This window comes from Mesocricetus auratus, unplaced genomic scaffold (genome assembly GCF_017639785.1).
Source record: "Mesocricetus auratus isolate SY011 unplaced genomic scaffold, BCM_Maur_2.0 Super-Scaffold_100010, whole genome shotgun sequence".
NCBI classification, from domain to species: Eukaryota; Metazoa; Chordata; class Mammalia; order Rodentia; family Cricetidae; genus Mesocricetus; species Mesocricetus auratus.
The window spans coordinates 64134770-64148203 of NW_024429194.1; positions in this window are offsets into that span (position 1 = coordinate 64134770).

Genomic DNA, 13434 nt, shown 5'->3' on the forward strand with positions numbered 1-13434 from the left:
TCAGGAATAAGTAGCGAGGTTCCTCTGATGTGATCACTAGAATCTCTTATCATCTGTCACAGTACTCAACCAAAGCACTCAGGAGGGGAAACACATTCTTTACAATCATAACAAGAGCCTTTTGACATGAGAATAAGGTATTTGTTTTAGAATTATAGTTGTTGTTGAGCAAGAAACTTAAGTGACAGCCAGGGAAAATAGAAGTTAACATTGCCTTCTTCTGAATTGGAACTGAATTTCTGGAAATGTACAGTGAAGAAATAACATAAACACAGCAGGGTATACAGACATGGCTGGGAATCCTACCTACAACTGCAGAATACTGGTGACATTCAAGCTAGAAAAATTAAGAAACTCAAGACTCATTCAAATCCTGAAATTCTTCTTTTGGGTCTTTCAAAGGCTTTAGGAGAATATTCCCCTCCTTCTCATACCTTTAATCCTCCATGGATATTCCAGCAATCTGGGTTTCCATGTAGTTGGCTGGCAATGATCATTTCAGTCCCATCTGTCCTGTCAGACTTTACTTCATGCATAAACAAGGGGAACCTTCACATTAGTCTGAGGTCAATCAGTTCACTTTTCCTCGGGTACCTCAGTCCTATTGTTCCCCCAAACAACAACCATCATCCTGGCCCCCAAGTCCTCAAACCAATAGAGAAATTTTCTTGGGTTTTGGCCCTGTTTGTTGATCCTTCTATATCATTGTCTCTATGTTCAATGTTCACTTCTCTCCAAACAGCATTGGAAGCTTGACAGCCTGCATTCTCTTCACTCTCTGCAAAGAACCTCCAAGACTGATTTCTGTAATCTAAGCCCCACATGACACATATCATACATAAGAAACAACCAAAGGGAAAACTAGTGACAAGGAAAATAGGATATAGAAGAGCATCAAAGCCTCCACAAAAAATGTGTAGAGGTCTACAAAAGTTTATAAAAGTCAAGAAGGTCAATCCATGACCTGACAGCCCATATTTACAGGCTAGAAGTCTGAACACTATTAAGATGACAACCTCCTTATCTGTATTCTGCATCTCGGTATAATATATAATATGCAATATGTGATATCTAATATGTAATATATCATATATATTCAATGCAACACCAATTTCAATTCCAGAAAGCTACTCTGCAATCATTAGCACACTGAATAAGGTTTCTATGGAAGGAGGTCTCTGCATCTCATGATATTTATGTTTTTGTCAAAACCTATAGAGTGTTTTTAAAAAGATTTTGTTTGTTTGTTTTTATATGTGTGAGTGTTTTGCCTGTATGTATATTTGTGTACCACGTGTATACCTGGTAATTTTGGAGGCCAGAGAGGGCATCAGATTCCCTGGAAATTTATAAGCAGGTATGAACCTCTATGTGGGTGCTGGGAGCTTAACTCAGGTCCCTGTAAGAACAGAAAGTGCTCTAAACTGCTGACCCATCCCTACAACCTCCTTGTTTTTAGTTTTTTAAAATGAATGTAGCTTTTATTGCAAACCATAATTGTACAGATTTATGGGGCACACTAAGTTTCCAAGCAGGTATAGTATGTGGAATGTGAAGCTGCCGGTAAATACACCCACCATCCTATCATACTTTGGGTTAGACATTTGAAATTTACTCTCTTAGTCTTTTTGAAAGGTGCCATTTTTTCTTTAGTGAACATGATTGTGCAGTCAGTCCACAAGTATCCCTCTTGTTCACCTGAAAGTCTATCCTTTCAGTTGTAGGTTCCCTCTCCTTTTCTAGCTCTCTCCCCCATCATCTGGTAACCAATTCTACTCTCTAGCCCTTAACCTCATTTAAATCCCACATCGATGTAAAGTCATGTGACAGTTCCTGTTGTGTTCCTGTATTATCTTGGGTAACATAATGGTCACCAGGATGGACCACTTTGCCTTGAGTTTTAAAGCAACTTAAGATACATAGCAAAATTGTCTAAATGTGGGCACAACCACACCAACTAAAAAGCCCACCACTGCCGGGCGGTGGTGGTGCACGCCTTTAATCCCAGCACTCGGGAGGGAGAGGCAGGCGGATCTCTGTGAGTTCGAGTTCGAGGCCGGGATGGACCAACAGCCTCCAAAACAATAGAGAAACCCTGTCTCGTAAAACAAAAAACAAAACAAAACAAAACAAAACAAAAAAAAAAAAAGCTCACCACAGTGGTACTCTTGTTACCACTGATGGATCACCATGTTGACATGTTGCCATCACCCAAAGCCCACAGACTGTGTCAGAATCCACTCTTGTCTTTGTATCTTCTAATGGACTTGGAACATGCACAATAGTGTGTGTCTACCACTACAGTATTATAGAGGCCAGTCTCACTATAGTACTCCTGTATAATACATTACAGACTAGTCTCACTGTTGTGAAGATTTCCATCCTCCACCTATACCTCTTACCTTCACCCAATCTTGATTCTCACCGTCCATCTATATCTCCCTGCCACCACCCAATCCTGACTCCCACTCAATATGTTTGTTGGTGGTGGTGGTTGCTCAAGTGTCTTGTGGTTGGAATCATACAGAATATATTGTTTAACCTTAGAAGAAGGTGCATCCAATTTTCATCTTTGTCTTTGAATGGATTGACGGCTAAGTTTTTTTAAAATAAGTGTTCACTATGTAGATTTGACTGACATAGAACTCCCTATGGAGACCAAGCATGACTTAATTCAAAGAGGTCCACTAACCTCTGCCTACTAAGTGTTGGGATTAAAATTATGAGCTACCATGCCTGGCTATAATTATTTTTTGAAAATGAGTGATATTGAACTGCCTGAAGGATCTCTTGGTTCCTTTCACATTTTAGAAATTAGAAATGAAGCTGCTATATATACCCATATGCAAGAGAGTATAATCATTGTATTATCTTGGTAAAGTATATTTACATTTGTTAAGTTGCAATCCTGTCTTTGACAGTGGTTGAACCATATTTTACCCCACCACCAGTGATTAGGTGTCACCTGTTCCACAGTTCTGGGCTTTGAACAGTGTACTAGGTGTATATAGTGACATTTCATTATTTGAATTGGTGTTTCTCTGACAACTTGAGTACTGTTCATTTGTCACCTACAAGCATAACTCAGCAAGGTGTCTTTTGAAGACTTTGACAAGTTTATAATTCATTGGTTTGAGTCTAATTTAAAACTTGAAGAGGTTTTTGTTTGTTTGTTTGTTTTTGGTACTCTGGGCAGGAAAGCTGGTAGGCGAACTCAGATCTTCACTCTCTCTCCTCTCCTCCAAATCTAATCCCTCAGACTCACTCCAGCTCTCTAGCAGACCACCTGCTGTGGCCTTTCCTCACTCTGCCCCCATTCCCAAGAGACTAAACAAATCCTGGTGCAACATTCAGGTTTATTTCCTCCTTCCTGTGGAGCCCCAAACCCCACCAAGCCCATTCCCATTTTTAAGTGTCAGTTCCCAATATTTAAAAACACATTTTACTTGGAAACCCCGCTAGTCACACCTAGCAGGATCCCAAAAGAACTGCATAAAAGGCAACACACAGCCACTACATCCTCCTAAGAACCAGAGAGGGCAACAGAAAGCAATACACCCACCTAACAAAGGCAAGACCAGATATCAGGACCTACACTTACAATCATCCCAAACCAAGATACCTAGATGCCAGCACAAAAACACAATCAACAGCAGCCATGACAACGTGTCTCCACCAGAGCCAGGATCCCAACACAGTAGGCCCTGAGAACTGGAACATGGCTGAAGCACACGATGAAGACCTTATGACAGACTCTACGGATGTGATAGAGGTCTTCAAGAGGAAATACTCAGTCCTTTAAAGAATCCGATGAAACACAAACAAACTGGAGAAGGAGATGAATAAAACAGTTCAGGACCTAAAAGTGGAAATAGATTCAAGAAAGAAAACCCTAACTCAGGGAAATCTGGAAAGAAAAAATTTGGAAATCAGACAGGAATCTAAGAGGCGAGCCTCACCAACAGAATACAAAAGGTAGAAGAGAAAATCTCAGGCATTGAAGACATTATAGAAGAAACAGATACTTTGCTGAAAGAAAATGTTAAATCTTAAAAAACCCTGGCACAAAACATTCAAGAAATCTGGGACACTATTAAAAGACCAAATTTATGGCCGGGTAGTGGTGGCACATGTCTTTAATCCCAGCACTCGGGAGGCAGAGGCAGGAGGATCTCTGTGAGTTCGAGGCCGGGCTGGACCAATAGCCTCCAAAACAATACAGAGAAGCCCTGTCTCATAAAAACAACAAAAAAGACCAAATTTATGTATATTAGGAATAGAGGAAGGAGAAGAAACCCAGATCAAAAGTACAGAAAACATTTTTAAAAAATCATAGAAGAAAATCTTCCCAACCTGAAGGAGATGCCTTTCACAAGAAGTAAACAGATTGGATCAGAGAAGGGATTCCTCTCAGCATATAAGAATCAAAACACTAAACTTAAAGAACAACAACAAAAAATATTAAAAAGCTGCAAGGGGAAAGACCAAATAACATATAAATGCAGATCTATGAGAATTATTCCTAACTTCTCAATGGAGACTCTAAAGGCCAGAAATGCCTGGTAAGTTCTACAACTCTAGGAGACCTCAGATGCCAGCCCATACTATTATACACTGAAAAATTCCAATAACCATAGATGGAGAAAATAAGACAGTCCATGATAAAACCAAATTGAAAATAATATCTATCTACAAATTCAGACCTAAAGAAGGTGCTAGGAGGAAAACTCCAACCTCAAGAGATTAACTACATTCAAGAAAACACAAAGAATAAATAATCCCAGACCACAAAATCAAAAGAGGGGAAACACACACACACAAACACAAACACAAACACAAACACACACACACCACAAATAACACACAAAATAACAGGAATTTAAAAAAAAATACTGCTCATTGATAATTCTCGATATTAATGGTTTCAGTCCCCAGTATAAAGACACAGAATGAATGTAAAACCAGGCTCTATACTTCTGATTAATTAAAAACAATCCCACCTTAACATCAAGGACAGACATTACCTCAGGGTGAAAGGATGGAATAAGATATTCCAGCAAATGGACCTAAGAGGCAAACTGGCTCAGCCATTTTAATATCTTACAAAATAAACTTCAAACCAAAATTAATCAGAAGAGATGGGAAAAATCTACCAAATGGACTTTGTAATTCTTAACATAAATGCATGAAACACAAGGACACCCAAGTCCATAAAAGAACACAATTACAACTTAAATCACATATTGCCTCTCACACACTGATAATGGAAGACTTCATTTCTTGACTCTCACCAATAGACAGGCCATCCAGACAAAACCTAAACAGAGGAACGCTTGGGCTGTCATAACCAAATGGACCTAACAGATATTTACACAATATTTCACTCAAACACAAAAGAATATAATTTTCTCATCACCTAATAGAATGTTCTCCAAAATTGACCACATATTTGGACACAAAGCAAGTCTCAAAGAAATAATAGAAAGCTTACAAACTCTTTGGAAACTGAATAACTCACTACTGAATAAAAAATTGCTTAAGAAAGGAAGAAATGAAAACTTTCTAAAATTAAATGAAAATTAAAATAACAACATGCCCCAACCTATGGGAACCAATGAAGGCAAGTTCATAACACTAAAGGCCTACACAATAAAATTGGAGGAATCTAATACTAGCAACCTAACATCACACCTGGTGCTCTAGAACAAAAAGAAGCACACATGCAGCAAGAAATAATCAAACACATGGCTGAAATCAATAAAACAGAAACAAACAGTACAAGAATCAAAGAAATAGAGAGTAGTTCTTTGTGAAGATCAACACAGTTGGCAAATTTTTATCCAAATTAACTAAAAGGTATAATGAGAGTATCCAAATTTACAAAACTAGCTATGAAAAGGTACACATAACAAAAGAAAATACACCAAGAAAATCCAGGAAACCCAAGGGCACACTTAAAAATCTGTATTCTAGCCAGGCGTTGGTGGTGCATGCCTTTAATCCCAGCACTCAGGAAGCAGAGGCAGGCAAATTGTAAGTTCAAGGCCAGCCTGGTCTACAGAGCAAGTTCCAGAACAGTCTCCAAAGCAATACAGAGAAACTCTGTCTCAAAAACAAAACAAAAAACTGTATTCTACCACTTACCAAAGTTAAATTAAGATCTCATAAGCCATTTAAACTGGTTAATAACCCCTAGTAAATTAGAAGATGTCATTAAATCTCCCAACCAAAACAAAGTCCAGGGCCTGATGGGTTTTGCAGCAGAATTCTACCAGACTTTCAAAGAGTTAATGCCAATACTTCTCAAATTATTTTACAAAATAGAAACAGAAGAGACATTGCCCAATTGATTTATGAGACCACAGTTACCCTGACATCCAAACTGCATTAAGACCCAACGAAGAAAGAGAATTATAGCCCAGTTTCCCTTCTGAACATAGATGTAAAAATTCTCAATAAAATACTTTCAAATCGAATGGAAGAATACATCAAAAAGACCACCCATTGTGTTCAAGTAAGCTCCATCCTAGACATGCAGAGATGGTTCAACACATGTAAATCAATTAATGTAATCCACCATATAAATGAACTGAAAGATAAAAACCACATGATAGTCTCATTAGATGCAGAAAAGGCCTTTGACAAAATTCTAACATCTTTTTAGATAAAAGTCCTGGAGATGCTGTGGATACACAGAATATACCTCAACATAATAAAGGCAGTTTACATGAAGGCCATAGCCAACATCAACTTAAATGAAGAAAAAAATCAAAGCATTTCTACTAAAATCAGAAACAAGACAAGGTTTCCCACTCTCTAGACATATTCAATATAGTACTTGAAGCCTTAGCCAGAGCAATAAGGCAGTTAACTGAAGGAGATCAAGGGAACAAACTGGGAAGGAAGAACTTAAAATATCTTCATTTGAAGAAGATATGACAATATACATTAATGACACTAAAAGTCCACCTGAAATCTCCTACAGCTGATAAACACTTTCAGCAAGTGGTTGATTACAGGATTAACTCACAAATCAATAAGCTTACTATATACAAATGACAAACTGACTGAGAAAACAGTAAGGGAAACAACACACTTCACAACAACCTCTAATAACCTGAAATGCATAAAACTCCAACCAAGCATAAATGAAAGACTTTTATGATAAGTTTAAGATATTGAAGAAGCTATCTGAAGATGGAAAGATCTCCCATGCTCACGAATCAGTAGAGTTGCTATAGTATAGTAAAAATGGTCATCCTACCAAAAGCGATCTACAGACTCAATGCAATCCCTATCAAAAGTATAATACAATTCTTCACAGATCTTGAAAGTACAATTTTAGATTTATACGAAAACTCAAAAAACTCAAGAGAGCTATAACAAAGCTAAATAATAAAAGAACTGCTGGAAGTATCACTATTCCTGACCTCAAATGGTACTACAGAGTTATTAGTTCTTTGTTTTGCTTTTTAAAGTATGATAATGTCACACATTGATCAATGGAATGCAATTAAAGACATAGACATAAATCTACTCACCTATAGAGCTGATTTTTTATAAAGAAGCCTGAAATACTCGCTGGAAAAAACCAGCATTTTGAACACTTAATCCTGGTCAAAGGGATGGCCACATGCAGAATAATCTAAAAGCATCCATAATTTTCACCTTGCAGAAAATACAACTCCAAATGGATCAAAGATCTCAACATAGTACCAGACACATGGAATCTGATAGAAGAGAAAGCAGGCATAGTCTTGAATCCCTTGGCAAGGAAGAGACTTTCTGAACAGAACACCATTAGCACAGGCAGTAAGATCAATAATTATGACCTTACAAAACTGAAAAGCTTCTGTAAGTCAAGGGATACCATCATTCCAAACAAAGCAGCAGCTTACAGGATGAGAAAAGATTTTTACCAACTATGCATTTGATAGAGGACTAAAATGCAAAATATATAAAGAACTCAAGAAAGTAGGTATAAGGCAAACAAATGACCCAATTTTAAAATGTGGTATGGATCTAAACAGAGAATCCTTAAATGTGGAAGCACAAATGGCTGAGAAATACTTTAAAAAATGTTCAGCATCCTTGATCATCAGGAAAATGCAAATCAAAACTACTTTGAGATTTCATCTTACTCCTGTAAGAATGGCTAGGATCAATTTAAACAATGAACCACATGCTAGTGAGGTTGTAGGTTAAGGGGATCTCTCATTGATTGCTGACTTGTACAACCACTATGGAAATCAGTGTGATGGTTCCTTGGGAAAATGGGAATAGACCTACCTCAAGATTCTTGTCTTGGGTATATACCCAAAGGACACTTCATCCTTGCTCAACCATGCTCATTGCTGATCTATTCATAATACTGGAAATAACCTAGAGGTCCCTCAACAGAAGAATGGAGGAAGAAATGTAATACATACACACATTGGAATATTACTCTACCTCTTAAAAAAGTAAAACCGTGAAATTTACATCTAAATGGATGGAACTGGAAAAAAATCATCCTGAGGGAGATAAACCAGACCCAGAAAGACAAATATGGTGTACATTCATTTGTATGTGGGTATTGGCTATGAATTCAATAGCAACCAAGCTACTGCCCATAGACCCACTGAGATTAGGTATAGAGTAATGGACTAGGAGGACAGATAGATCTCCCTAGGAAAAAAATAGATGGTTCTGGATGGATGTTGAGGCACTTGAACAGGAGGATCAAATGGTGAGAGGGAAGGAAGAGGGAGACGAGGGAAGAAATATCAGGAGAAAGACCTAAATGTAAGGGTCATTTGAGAAGTAATATGGAAGACTAATGTAATAGAAGCTTCCTAAAATATATACCAAAGTATGACATAAATATATATCCTACAATATGACCTAAGTGAAATGACCAAATAATGGAGGAGACAGAGCCCCCACTGGATAGCAAATGAAGATTTCAGTATGAGGCATGGATTACATCTAATTGAGTAGTTGGCCAAAGGGAATCCTTGGGAACCCCCACACTACCAAGGCCGTTGCCAAGACTATAGCTTGCTATCCACAAACTGATGGCAAGGCCCTATTGCTGAAGATAACCCCTACACAGACAAGTAAAGTTGGTACATACACATAACTTTCACCACAAGATGTCTTTGGTATAGGAAGGCACTTTGCATGTTCCCAAAGGAGAAATGTAAACACCAACCTAACTACAAAACCTGTGACCTTTGGTGGTATCCTGCCTGAAAAGTATACCTGTGCAATCATAGCACAAAGCTGTATGAATAGCCAACCAATATCAGATTTGGTTTAAGCCTTACTCCACAAGACGGAACCCATCCCCAACACTACTTGGGTAACCAAGGACCTGAGACTAGATATCCCAGGGACTAGGGCAAAACCAAATACCACTGTTCTACTAAAAGAACATATCATGGCATTTTTCTATATGTATAACTCAGTGCCTTGATCACCCACCACCAGAGAAGCTTTCCCCTGCAGCACATGGGAATAATACAGAGACTCACAGCCAAATAATATGCAGAGACTGAGAGACTTTGGAAATGTGGTGCTAAATGGGATGTCTCCATCAAATCCTTCCCCTCGGGGCTCAGGGAAGCCTGTGTAAGAGAAACAGAAACTGTCCTTTGCCGGTATATTATAGCATCCAGTTTACTGTATTTATGGGATTCCTGAATATGTGAATGAGTGGGTCTCTGTGTATATTTCTGTTTCTTGTGCTTTTTCTTGGTCTCTTTTCCTTCTTTTTGTCACATTCTGATATATTAATTTAGCTTTATCTTATTATGTTTTATTTTATTATTATCCCTTAGAAGCCTGATTGTTTTCTAATGAGATAGAAAGAGGATGGATCTAGATGGGAGGGGAGGAACTCAGAGGAATAGAGGGAGGGGAAACCATAATCAGGATATGTCATGTGAGAAAAAGTATTATTTTTAATAAAAGGAAAAAAGAATTCTTGGCACATTTTATTACAGTCCACACAGTTTAAAAGATAAACCCTGTGCCAGTATTTTCTTGACCCCTCAGAAATTCCCTTAACACAACCTTTCACAGAGTGTTATACTCCTGAACAAACCTTCATCCTTGAAACAAGCAAAACTAATAATTTATGAGGTCAAGATCATTAAAGACAGAGAGTGCAATGGGATAAAAGAATCTAACAGATTACAAATGAACAAATCAACCTTCTTAAAATATAGGACAGAGGAGGGATAAGAAGCCTGACCTGGAAACTCTGGAGTGAATGGGATACATGAGACTTAAGGGAAATAATTTTATGTGGTAACTGTACTTTACTTGACATGTCTTGTTCCCGTGGAGATACGACTAACAATTCAGAAACCACTTCACTCGTGAAATAGCTCTCTTTGTCAAGTCAAAACACAGGTGTTCTGCCCTAAACTTAAAACTGCTCAAACATAAAGACATATAGAGAAAAAGATATGGAAGAGAGAGAAGGACCGAGACAGAGACAGACACACAATAGACAGAGAGACACAGAGACAGAGATGAAGGACAGAGACAGAGACAGAGGGAGGACAGAGACAGAGACACACAGAGAGAGGGGGAGACAGAGGGGAGTTAGGGACTGGCTCACATAAGCTTGGAGGCTGAGAATTCCCAGCTGTTGGTGAGAGACCCAGAAGTGCTGATAGCCTTGCTCAGGCCAGTACTAAGGCTGGAGCCGTACAGCCAGTGATCTTGTTCCGGTTCAAACCAGCAGGCTGGAGACCGACAATGTGCTGATGCCTTAGTCTGAGTCTGACGGCAAGAAAAATTAAACAGACAAACAACACCAGCTCCAGGGCAGCCAGGAAGAGCATTTCCCACTGACTCTGCCTTTTACTGTATTCGGGATGTCAGCTGACCGAAGAGGCCAACCCATGAGGGACACACAGTGGGCTGAACTTAGTCAGCCCATTCAATCTTTAATCTCACCCTGAAACTCACAGACACTTCTAGAATAATATTTAACCACATATGTAGGCAGCCCGAGGTCAGGCAAGTTGAGCATTTTATTGCTTAATAAGCATTTTGGTGGGGAGGAAAAGAAAGCAGAGAGCCTGTGATTCATAAAGCCTGTGCTGTGGTGACCATTTCTGGGCTGACTGAATTAAAGGATAAAAGAATTACTCTCTTAGAGTTCCTATTACCCTGAAATGCCCCTGGCTCCTCTTAGGACGCTGATGCAAATGGCATATCCATCCAAAGACCGGTACAGAAAGGACCTTTGCAGGGTCCACAGGAGATACGTGCCCTCAACAAAACACAGGAAGACCAAGCCAACTAATACTAACACAAAAGAAGGCACACTGAAAGGTTACCAAGAACCTGAGTAAATCGACCATAAAATCAGAATAAAGGGTGAACACAGCAAGGCTATAAGAAATAGAAGATTGCCACATTCACAAAAGATTACAGAAAAACCAACAAAATCTTGATAAAGATGAAGAGTGAAGTGAGCTCAACACGAACAGCTCAGCGGACGGCCACTAATGGGCATGCAGGAAAGGATGGCCAGAACACCTGGTTTGGGAAGGGATTGTAGAGTGTGAAAAGGAGATCTCAGAAAACAGAAATGGAAGGTAGCAAGGCTACAGCATATGCTGTCCGTGAGAGAACATATTTACATATGTATAAACATATAAGACACAGATCATCCTACTGATATCACACACACACAAACGATATACACAGGGAAAGCACAAAAACACGGTGAAGGACATTGCTCAGCGGGCACACAGGGAACAAACAACACTGCTTGCTTCCACATGCAGGAACTAGGTGCTTGGGAAATGACATCGGCATGCCTCTGGTTCCTTAAACAAGTATTCCAGATTCAACTTGCAGATAAGAAGCATGTGCGTTGTGCATGTTTTAAACATGCATTCAAGGGCAATTACATTTAAAAGCCATGAATATCTCTCATTAGGGTCCATGATTTAAGTAATATTAGTTTATAGAACATGCGGTAGACATACTAGCCTGTTATAGCAAACACGGTGAACAATCAAGTAGAAAAGAGAAGCGGAAACACTAAGTACAGCTAATCTGGATTCCTTAACAAACTAGATATTCGGAGAGGGACTGGAGAGATGGCTCAGCAGATAAGAGATGTCTGCTCTTGAGGAGGACATGGGTTCAAATCCCAGCTCCTACATGGTGGCTCACAGCTCACAACCTTCTGATAACTCTAGGGGACCTGACTCACTCTTCTGGGCTCCATGGGAAGCAGGCTCACAATTGGTTCACAGACATTCATTCAGGCAAAGCACCTATATACATTTTTAACTGACTAGGAGAAAAGGGATTATGAGATAATACTAGATTCTGTTAAGCTACTTAACGTCTATGACCCACATAAAACATGAAAAAAATGTATTTACAATTTTAAACAAGCAAAATATTTTTAAAAGTAATGCTAACAATGGTATTGGAAAATCAACCATTTCTGTAGTACTATTTATCTTATTTGCATATAGGACTATGTTCAAGTATGTAAATATGGGTAACACATAAGTATCTGGTGCCGTCAGAGGTCAGAAGAGGAGATGGGACATTTCCTGGAATTCGAATTATGGGTGGTTGTGACCCACCATGTGGATGCTGGAAACTAAAGTCAGGTCCTCTGCAAAAGCAACAAGTACTGTTCTCCAGTGTGCAGTATTTACAATCCCTTGGGGGGGAGGGAATACACACACACACACACACACACACACACACACACACACATATATATATATATGTATATATATATATTGAAGACATGGTCATTTACTACATATGTACAAAACCACCTATCTTTAGATATAATACTGAAATGATGACTGAAGAAATCAAGTTTTCCGAGATCTGCTTTCAAATACAGGGTTGGTGAGTCAACTGAGGGACATATATCAAAACAGTAAGGCTGGATGTGAGCTGCTTGTCAGAGCTGGTACAGGAGTGTGGGGCAAATATGTGGTTGACTTCTCTGTTTGAAATGGCATCAAAAGGAAAACAGGTTGTGTTCATGTTCCTAATCACTGAGGGTCAGCAAAGACATATTCTGTTGGCATAAAACAACAGTTGGTCTCCATATCTCCATGAAAGACAGGAGCAGTCAGGGAGCAGAGGGCTCTCAGCATATTCAGCAGGACCTGCAGAACCTAATTTGGTGAGTAACTGAGATAGAGTAAATTAAGAACTGATTTACTGTACTTAGATTAAATCGAAACTAGAGGTTGGAGCAATTACCTTGACTAAAGGAACCCCAAACCACAACCTCAATATTTCATAACATTTTTTAATAATCTAGGTGTGACCTTGCATTGTGTAAAGCCCTGAACTTCCCAGTCTGCAAGCTGACCTTTAGGAATGAGCAAGACCATCTAGACCATATATAAGCAGCTGCCCAGAGCCTATCACCCTCATCTGCCCAGC